Raw genomic sequence first — 11,068 nt, 5'->3', positions numbered from 1 at the left:
TGCCCGCTCCTCGCATCCCTCCCATTCTCCATTTCCCTTCCGTCCCCTCCCCAGCAGGGCGTGCGCCAGTCCGAGGCAGGATCGGGTTCCCCGCCTTCCAGTCCAAAAATCCCGCCAAGGCCGCAGAGCAGAGGAAAAGCCGAAGTGGAGAGAGGAGAAGAAAGAGAGCAGGGAGTCACCGGGCGTGCGGGGGCAGAGAGCAGCGGCCGCCGCGAGCACCAGCGACTTGGGTACCTGGACTCAGGGCAGAAAAACCTCTCCCGGATCAACAAAGACAGCCTGAGCGCGCACCGCTCGTTTGCGACTCCAAGTAAGTCGAAGCGAATGCGCGATTCCTCCAGAGGTGTCTGGGATCGACACCTTTCTGGGCGCCAGCGCGTGATACTGGTGAGAGTGGGAGAGAGGCTGCTGGTGTCTCTGCTCGTGGAGCTGCTTTCAACACTGATGCGCTCCAGAGGCTTACTTTGGGGGAGTCAGGTCAGATAGTCAGGACCCCCGCGAAGAGTGTAAGCTTTTGTAATGTTATGGGACGTGCATGTGGACTGGGTTCCTGGCTTCCAGCTGGATGGCGAACGTGCGGGAGCTTTGCCCTTTGTAGAACCTGAGCTAGTAGGTGTGTCTGTGGCTGGGTAGAGAAGAGAGAGAAAGTAAGGCAGCCTGAGCAAGCAGGCTCATTTCCCCATCTTTCCTCAGCTTTCCGGATGGCCCTGGGGCTTGCCAGCTGATGCGTTTGAGCTGGCATTTCTAGGTACCAAGTGGGAGCTTGTTCCTCCCAGTGCCAGCTACCTTGCGCATCCCTCACAGAGCATCTGGGCACTCCTTGTCCTGCCTGCCAACCCAGGAATGGTTCTAGAAATGGTTCTGTCCGAAGTTTAAAAGACACACCTTGCATCCCACTTCTCATTTGAATAATTTTAATAATTGCCCTGTACAGAGACACTTGAACTTTTTATTTCCCCCACGTAAAGCTAGGGTATATTGATTGCTAATTGGCTAGATTCTCAGTTTTTGAGTTGATGCGTCTAATAAGTTAAAATATTTTAAAAGAGAGGAATGTATTCTACTCCTTCCCTTCCCTACTTAATACATAAAACAAAACTTCCTTTCTCTTCAACACACACACAGGCAAGCACCATTTTTTCTTTAACACAACACAACACTGAGTTTACTTATACTCTTGTTAACTCACCCCTCCCTCTGTTAACAGCTGCTTTATAAGTTTGGGGGATACACTGAAAAACTAGGAGTGGCTCATGGGGGGAGGGGTGGCAATGACTGGGAGAAGGAATGATTTGAGAAAAATTAAATTCCCGTCTTTTTGGCATTTGGCGTCTTTCATCTTGAGAGTTATTTAGGCGTTTTGCTCTAACAGCTTGAGAGAGATGGGGTGTGTGTGTGTGTGTGTGTGTTGGAGGAAAGGGCCTGGGAGGAGGTCCAGGAACTATCAAGAAAGCTTTTAAACTAAAAACATAATGAAGCGATTTCATGATTTCAGGCAAATGTGGTGTTGGTGAAACAGTAAAGTCCATTTGAGCCTCTTGAGCATCTGGGGATAAACTGATATTTGAAATATTGGAAGGTAATGGGAGTGAGACAAAAGAGGTGTCTCTCAGCATAGAAAATAAAGCTTCTATTTTCCATCTTCTGTATGGTTTTATTTTTAAATAAATTAGGCATTCTAAAGACCAAATCATAAGAAAATTTATAGTCCAGTTAAATTCAAAGGCAATTAGAGTGGATATTTTCTTGTTTTTCCTTCCTTTGGGACATGAGTTATTTCAGAGGAGCAATATTTGTACTTTCTCATTTAAATTAGAGGATGGCTTTTAAACAATTATTTCATTAAAAAAAAACAATTATTTTGTGCTTTAAGAAACTTTGGTGCCTTGAATTCTCTAATTGTACTTTAAATTGGTAGAAGTTGTTCTTCTCCTCCTCTTCCCAGGCCTCTTTTAGGACGTTTTTTTCTCATTTAGTGAAAAGCCTCTATAAGGAACACCCACCTGAAGCCATACTTAACGCGTTAGCTGCTGTGTTCCTGCTGTTTGCTTTTTGGTACAAGTGTATTGTATTTTCAAAGCTAGAGCTGTGAAAGAAGAGAAACTCAGTTAATATGTGACTTTTTATTATCTGACTTTTCAATGGGGTCTTATGTAGAATGAGAATAGTAACATTTAAAAATATTTAGCATATATTATATTTATAACACAATTCTGTGGATTTCTAGGCTTCTTTTCGTGATATTGGGAACAATAAATTTACTAATTTATTGAAAATTTCCACGTATACCTTAATCTTCACATATAGCAATGTGTCACAGAACCCGCATTTTTAAATGAACATTTTTGATGTTTTTACTCTAGAAAACCTTGTGGGCTGATTTGGATTTTCACAGAATCTGATCACTGGAAATAACTTGAGAGAAATAAGGTCCTTAAATAATTTAATTGCTTTTATCAATAAAGTCAATCTTAGAAATCAAATATTTTGAGTTTAAATATTTTTTCCTTCTGAATATACTCTTGCTTTCATATTTAAATGACATTCTCATGTGAATTCTGATCATATTCTTATTTGCCATGTGGTATTTTATTACTATTCAAAATTTTCTGAGGAGACTGAGTTTGGTTGGCTTGTTCAAAATGGTATATGAGTTAATAGTGGATTCAGGGCCAGTAGTCTGGATTCTGATTATGAATTCCAGTTCTCCAAATACACTTTTTAATATGATGACATAGTAAAAAGGGGAACTGTCCTTGACTCCCTCCTAAGGTAATGCCCAAACCAAGACCACCCAGGGTGATCAAGGGGCAAGCTGAGTGCAGGTCAGTCCTGTGTGAAGAGATGCTCACCTTTAAGCATCTGGTGAGTCAGACACCTCCAGTTGCCCTTGTTCCCTTAGTTGGATGCTGAGTGGAGCCTCTCTAAGGGTGAGTGATGTTGTCTCTTTTGGCTGCAGTTCTAATGAATAATCAGAGAGCTTTTGTTTCCTCTTGACTCAGTTCCATGTCACACATGGGGTAAAATAATATTCAGATATGGAGCTTCTCTCTATGAGCTGGACCTGCTTTTTCCCATCAAGTCAATTGGCTTGAGTGGAATTTGGGCCACAGCCTTGTGTTGGAAAGCTGTTCTCCATTCTTGATGTTTATGTCCATTTCAAGTTTCCATCCACTGGGCCATTTTTCCATGCACTTCTTGCCAATCTTTTATGTGGCATAGTGTTCCAGGTGTCATACGATCTTTCTAGACTGTCAGACATAGCAAGCCCTTTGTTCCTCCCTATTTTAGTATTTGGTAAATGACAAGTTAAGACTTCTGTGGTTTAGAAGGCTAACTATAATGTAATGTTATCAGAGGGCATTATAATTATGGTAACATTGCAGATTTGATTATGTAGATCACACTCACCACAAATTCCTATTTATTTTAAGTAGGCAGGGAACACAGTGACTGTCATGCTCAAGGTAGTTTGAGAAATAATTAAATTTCTTCTACAGTGCTTTATTTTGGAGTCATTTCTTTGTAGTAGATTTACATAAAGTGACATTTCAAATAAAAACATCATCATAATTTGAGTTTCCTAAACCCAGAATTCTTAAGATTCTTAAAATTCATAGTTAGTTAAAAAATCTATTGTTATATATTAATCTTGAATGAAGTAAGTCAATAGTAACTGACACTTGGGCTCTTAAGTCTAAGAATTGTGCTGAATGAGAACCAAAAACATCATTTTAAGGCACATAGAGCATTCTGTAACTCTCAGCTTTTCCTCCCACTTCTTCCACTTTTTATACCAAGATATGAGATGACTGTTCTTCAGTGAAATTATAGACGAACATGGAGAGAAAGACAGCAAGTCCTCAAACTTCAGTATGGAATTTGGGTTAAACTGAAAGTGAAAGTGAAGTTGCTCAGTCATGTCTGACTCTTTGCGACCCCATGGACTGTAGCCTACCAGGCTCCTCTGTCCATGGGATCCTCCAGGCAGTAGTACTGGAGTGGATTGCCAACTGAAAGGAAAGGGAAGGGAAGTCGCTCAGTCGTGTCCGACTCTTAGCGACCCCATGGACTGCAGCCCACCAGGCTCCTCTGTCCATGGGATTCTCCAGGCAATAGTGCTGGAGTGGATTGCCAACTCAATCAGTCTGAAATTAAAGCCTCCAAGAGTGGGTTTTCCCAGGCAAATCCTCCTCTAGGTGGCGCTCTAATTCTCCCTCCTCTTGTCTTCTCAGCCCCTCCATCACCCCTTCCCAAGACTTCAGTTCCTCCTTTCCCAGCAGTGTTACCATTGGGAAAGCACATCGTTTACCTCTGAGGATTACTCACTTTTACCACCAGCTCCACTCCACCCACCCCATCACCCCTTGAAGGCCAGGACACTCTCATTCATCTCTAGAACCCTAGAATATCTAGAGTGGGACCATTGAAATGCCTGATAAACGTCTGATGAATGAGTGAAAAAGTAAGCTAATGACTCTGAATACCGTTCTCTCTGCTCTTCCTCCCCGCTCCAATGACCTTGACTGTCTTCCGTACTCAATCCCTATAACATCACCTGGTACCAATTTCCTGTTTAAAACCAAGTACCCCATTCTCATCCTTGAACATCTAGAAGAAGCTCTCCTCTCTTCCCCTCACCGCCATTATTGCAAACGTATAGATCTGCCAGTTCAGCGGAGTGTCTTCCTTGTCACACTTCACCTTGTTCATTTTCAGGCCTTTGACCTTGCACGGCTCTGACTCATTTCCATAATGGAGACAGAAACCTTCCCTCTTCTTTAACAAACTGTATTATTCGAAGCCTTAAGACTGAACACTTGGAACATTATTTTCATCATAACTTCAGTGTGGCTATAGGCTTTTGCTTTTCAGAACTGGTAACATGTATTTTCTCATCATATTTCTATAACAATTCTACCTAGGTAGGCTGAGCAGGACTTTTTTTTTTTAATTGATAAGGATACAAGTTTAAAGAGGTTAAGATGACCCTATGCGAGAATCTTGGAGTTTTTATAAGATCTTAAAATTCCTAGTTTGGATATTTTTTCTCCTCTATAATATAATACCGTCTCTTCCTTTGGCTAGTTAATTTTCTCTCTCAGTTGCCTCTCAAATCAAACCTAATCTCCAATGTCTATGCAGTGAATGGCCAGATCACCCAGGGTAGTGATTTCTGGTCCTCAGTGTTTATCAGAATGACTAGAGTCACGTTTCAGCATCCAGATGCCTGGGGCCCATCTCCAGAGATTCTGATTTGAGAGGTGGAGTCAAAGAACCTGTACGTGTGACAGGCCATCTGAATGCAGGTGATGTGTTAGAAACATCAGCTGTAACATTCCATCATTTGAGCTCTAAGATGAAAGAACTGAAGGTAAACCACAGCTACACTTCTTACTAGCTGTGTGGCCATTAGCAAATATTGTGATCTTTCTTGCTTCAATTTCCTTATTCCTAAGATGAGGCAATGATACTTATCTCTTAGGACTGACATGAATATTAATCTAGAAAATGAGTGTGAAGGACTGAACCCAGAGTCTGACTGCTGCAGAGTATTTGACGAGATAATGGAAATGCTGATTATGGGGGTGCAGCCCTCCGCATGAAAGCCCACCCTTGCTCTCCCCACCCTCCCCTCCTCCACTGCTTTTGTTTCTCATGTCCAGCTGGCATGAGACACAGACAGACAGAAACCTAGTCTGTGTCTCACAAAGGTGAGACTTTCTGCTTCTTGCAATGCTCCTGTCTGCTATACTCTCAGATTATTCTAAATGCGGATCCAAAACCCCCCCTGAAAAGAAACACATGGGACATGTGATCGTGCTCCAGGCCCCAGGGAATCTGACACGTGAGGTCCCCAAATCAGGTTGTTGACCTTGGCCTTTCCTTTAGTGTCTGTGTGCTCCTGCTCAGCTATGTCCAAGTCTTTGCAACCCCACGGACTGTAACCCACCGGGCTCCTCCGTCCATGGAATTTTCCAGGCAAGGATACTGGAGTGGGTTGCTATTTCCTACTCCAGGGGATCTTCCCAACCCAGGGACTCCTGCATTTGTATGCTGATTCTTTTTTTTTTTTTTTTGTATGCTGATTCTTTACCATTGCACCACTTGGGAAGCCCGCCTGTAGTGTGCAGGAGAGCATTTTGCACACTGGACACTTCTTATCCAAGGTGCAGCCTCTTCATTGCTGGCATTGATGCCCACAGCCATGTCCTCCCTGGCCCTGCTGCCCTCTTGGAGCTGCCAGCTCGGAAGAAGGAGTCCAGGTTTGAATCACGAGCCTGCATTTATCTCATTGCAGTTCTGCCTGGTGCTGAGTATGTCCTGTAGGTCCTGGAACCTTAGGTTTTCTAGCTGTAAGATGGTGATGATGATGATGGTGATGATGTATGCTTTGCCTTCCTCCTGGGCTGGTAGTAAAGGTCAGTTGTGTCCGTGCAATGTTTATAAACTGTAAACTGTTATTCGAAACATGAGCTTCTGTTAATAAAAGCAATAGGGCCAGTTCTGTCTGTTTATTTCCCGATTCTGCTGCTCATCACGATCATTTTCTCAGGACCTAGAGACTGTCTAAGACGTCAGAAGGTAAGTTTGATCAGATGAAGTGAGTAGGAGGCAAGATTTGTGACAGGCAGGTGTGAAGAAAAGGAAATTTGAGTCAGAGTGAAAAAAGAAGAGAATAGACAACTCTAAAAAAAGTTAAACTAAAATGGCTATGAATTGTTTTACTAATTATGTTAGAGTGCTTCCTCAGAGTTGTACAAGATGCCTACCAACAATTCCAATCAGTTATTCTCAGTAAATTTAGGTTTTTATGGTGGATGAGCAGCCCTTTGTTTATACTATAGATGTGCCCCTCACACTTTCATATGCATATCAGTCACCTAGAGATCTTGTTAAAATGCAGATTCTGGTCCAGTAGGTCTCTGGCTGACTCTCAGAGGCTGCCTTTCCAACAGACTCCCTGGTGATAGCAGCTGCTGGCCCGGGGACCTCATGTTGAGGGACCAGCCAATAGTGTTTAGTTCCATAAACTTGGAAGCCTACGAGAGGAATCAAAACTCTCTAATCATGATGTCCATAGCTTAATACACACACTGAGGGCCACTGGCAGTAACACATCCTTCTAGTGCAAAAGCTGATCATGCCTGTATCTTCACGTCCAAATAATGTTTATAATGTTGGATCACTTGCAGAGGAAATTGACAGTCACCATCCGAATTGCCATGGACTTGACTGAAGCCCCTTAGGAACCCAGGGCCCTTTGTCAGGTGTGATCTCGGGCTTCTTACGGGTACTCTGCTCGAGCTCTTCCCTGAGAGGGTGTCAGTGAGCCAAATACTGCCATTTTCATTTACCTTAGAAGCTGGCGAGAAGTGTTCAGGAAATTCCATTCTTAGTATGGAGAAGGATGTAATGTAATATGCTTTCTGCATCCTACGGTGTTCTCTTCTTGAAGGTTTGAACATCATTTCTCTCTTGGAGGTCCCCTTCCATATCATAAGGGATATGGATGCAGGGAGCACCCATCTGCGTGGCTTCCCAGGAGACACTGGGCTGCCCAGAGAAGGAGCCAAAGGTTTTTGTCTCAGAGTCCAGATACAATCAGTAAGGAACATGTCTCAGTCCCATTTTTAGCTGACAGAGAAACTCTTCTTCACTCAGGATAAAATGAATGGAGACCATAAAAAACTTTAAAATAATGTTTCCGTAATGGCCTTCCTCATTTGAGAATAATATGGTGTCTTCTAACCTGGGTGAGGGATTATTGCTTTCAACAGCAGAGAATCATCTCTAAAGTTTTAGTGTATAGTGGCCTTCGTTTCTGAGCATTAGAACATCAGAAGGCTTCCACTGGGCATCTGCCAACCGGCCAGATGGACACTTAACAGTGTCCATGTTAAGCCAGGAGTTGGATCTTTGGCTTAAAAAAAAAAAATATCTTGCTGCTTTGGAGAATCTTATGCGAGGGCCAATTTAGTTCTTCCAAAAATTTTTTTCTATGAAAGAATGTTGCCTTCTGTGTACAGTGTATTTCTTTAAATATGAGCTATGGTCCAAGATGATCAAATGAAGTCTGAAGCTGCTATGTGAAAGAAAGCAGAAAGTTTATTAAGTTATTTTAACTGCTGGAGGTACTTACATTTTGAAACAATAACATAAATCCTTTCTTCCCATCCTCTTTTAATTACAATATATGTTTAACTATTCAATTCAAGGCCTCTGGCAAAATGCAGAACCTTAAATTCAGCTCAATGCAATTCAAACTTGTAAAAAGATTGATTAATTTTAATGATGTGAAACATAATGTGTCTTTTTATTACTATGTTTGTTATTAGGAAAACACAAATATACACCTGAAGAAACATTATTTTTTCTCATTTTGGAACAATGTGTCCAAGCTATAGGATTTTTCAGATCTTTAAAGTTATGAAGAAGGAAAAAAATGACTTATAATTATGCTCAAAATAGGCACCACTATTAACACTCTGATACACTTTTATAGTTTTCCTGATTTAAGTTTTGAAAACAGTTGTGCAAATAATTGTCCAGCTTTTTAGGTCAACATTGTAATCAAAATATGCTATATTTTTATAGTTTTACACACATTGCCATGTGCATTTGTTTCTACTAAGTGGTCCAGTTAAGACGGAAATTCAATTTATTTAGCTTGACATTAGTAAATTTGAATCATAAAAAGCTTAGTAAATTAATATCATGGACTCTCATTAAAAAGTTGGAAATAGAAGAATGCTAACAAACAACCATCATCCCACAAAGCAAACAAAAAATCTTTCTCCCAGCAACGGATGGATATTTAGATGGGAACAAATAATCCTGTGGACCTTAGTGTGTAGTTAAAGGTCAAGCTGAGTAAACATTATCTTTCATTCTTAACCTTGCAGACCCTTCAGATACGTATCCAGGGGTAAATGTCTCCCCAGGGAAGCCACAGCTGCCTGATCCCACCCAGGTTCAATCTCAACCCCTTAGCAGGTCCCAGGAGCCTGAGGAACTTCTGAGCTGCTCTGGGCTAAGATGAGTGGGCCTGATGCACTGCAGGTGGTAAGCTTGCAGGGGCAGCTGACCTCTCTAAGGCAAGTCCCCCCAGGGCTTGGCACTCTTTGGGGAGTATTTATTTGCTCTGTTATTATTTGGAATGACTAGTGTACAGATTGGCTGTAGTTTAAAGTGAGTCAGATCACACTTGGGTTTGTCAACCACACTCTTGTTTGTAGAGAAGAGGGCGAAAGTTAAATGCTTTTATTGTTTGTGCCAGTATTGGGATTCCAACCAACTTGAGCCTAAAATAATTTCTAGCCTTTGAAAACAGCAGTTTGGGTCTGATGGATAGGGATCACAGAGTTTGCCCTCTGATATATGATATCTGGGGATTGGAAGGTGTACTTCAAGGCTGTCATAAATGAATTTGGACTGGAGAAACAGATCAAAAGCAATTTAGCAGGAATAAGCAGGTAGAGGTGGATTTCTACCAACTTCTCTCTAACTCAATCCATATTTCCGAAAGGCAAGATAACTATGGGTTTCTAATATCTCATCCAGTGATTTCTCTTGCAAGAGGTTAAAATGAGAGCATTTAACTTCAAAGGCAGCAGAACCAAGAATTCAAAAGAAATAGAAGTGGACATGAACTGGGACCCTAGGGAAAACATCCGAAAATCTGATAGAAGCCTGATGCTTGGGCAGAGGAGCTTCAGATCTCACAGAGAACGTTAGGAAGGGGGGAAATGCTTTCATTGCCTGTGCCAGTATTGGGATTCCCACCAACTCTTTCTTCCACTCTGCATGAACTCTCTTTGGGTCCTTTGGGCTCAGTTAACTCTGGTGGGGTTCGTTAGGAGATTTCTCCCCAGTGGCTTTGTCTTGTTTGCCTTCTGAATCTCCTAAGCTCTGCATGCCTCTTGGTATAAGTCATTCCAGGACAGGAGCAAGCCTGTCCCCTCCTTGTTCCTCTCAGAGGAAGTATTTGCAGACAAAACAGTATCAGTTGTTCAAGTGAAGAGCTCCTGCCTTAAATAGGACATGAGCAATCTTGGATGCTGGGCTGTGAGCTAGACAAGCTGGTTGCTGGAGTCAACTTGTCCATTAAGCTTACACCCTCTACCCATTGATTCCATTCATACCTTCCCCACTCTTGTAGAGGGATCATGGAAGGAGATCAAGGAACAGACCCAGAGGCTCCCTTTCATTGGCACAACAGCACCCTTCTGGCCCAGTTAGCTTCCTGGATTAGTTTTCTACTCTGACTTCTACTCACCAGCTCTAATATGTAATGTTAAGTATCTTTGTTGAAATCAGAAAAAAAAAAAGTTTAGACTTGGGCATTTCTATTTAAAAACTATGTATTGTTTCCTTGTCTTCTTCTCATCTCGATTGGACCACTTCCTTACCTAATTTTCCAAGTCCATATCAAGGTATGGCCAGGTTTATCATCATCTATTGGAACTTGAGCAACTATTGAAAATAAGGACAGAACACAAGAAGGTGTGACCACTCTCCTTAAGGGGATCTTAATGTTTCTTCGGTGAGGAAGATCAGCCTAAAGTATTTGTATCTACTGTATATTTGTATTTACTATGACTCATAATGCTGCAGTGAGATCTCAGTTCCTGATAGGAGGCTAGGAACCTCTGAATTTTAAGAGGTGAGAAATGTAATGGTTGAGTGCAGGACAGTTAGGAAAGCCTTAAGGAGCAAGTAAAAAATATTCCCCCAGAAGGCGAAAATGGAGAAACTATGGGACTGTGGCTTATCGGACTAATTTGACTTTTACTGAAATAAGGATGTGGAAATACCCAATGAGGAGCACCATGTGCAATTCAGGAACACTTAAGATACATACTAGAAAAGATAAGACGTGAAAATACTGACTGGTGTTTCCTGAAGTAAATCTACAGATCTTATAGATTCCTCAAGGTGGCATCTGGCTGATTTTATTTCCATTTGTCGGTCTCTCTATGAAGGTGCTTCAATTATTAAATCATTTTGGATTGTCTACCCTTGGTATTTAAAGGAAGTCACTGTATTAGTTCTAAGTTTCAGTGGT

The 11,068-nt window shown here is 41.8% G+C and overlaps 1 protein-coding gene across 1 annotated transcript in view; it reads left to right on the top strand.

The window, feature by feature from the left end:
- The first annotated feature begins 269 nt into the window (after positions 1–269).
- PTN (pleiotrophin) overlaps positions 270–11,068 on the top strand; it is a 105,503-nt gene continuing 94,704 nt past the window's right edge. The window contains exon 1 of the mRNA XM_052639067.1: positions 270–310. The gene's annotated coding sequence lies outside the window, so the exon portion shown is untranslated. The remainder of the gene's footprint in view (positions 311–11,068) is intronic.

Source organism: Budorcas taxicolor, chromosome 4 (assembly GCF_023091745.1).
Source record: "Budorcas taxicolor isolate Tak-1 chromosome 4, Takin1.1, whole genome shotgun sequence".
Classification (NCBI taxonomy): Eukaryota; Metazoa; Chordata; class Mammalia; order Artiodactyla; family Bovidae; genus Budorcas; species Budorcas taxicolor.
Note: the sequence above shows the minus strand (reverse complement) of the source record. Positions and strands in the feature narration are given on the sequence as shown.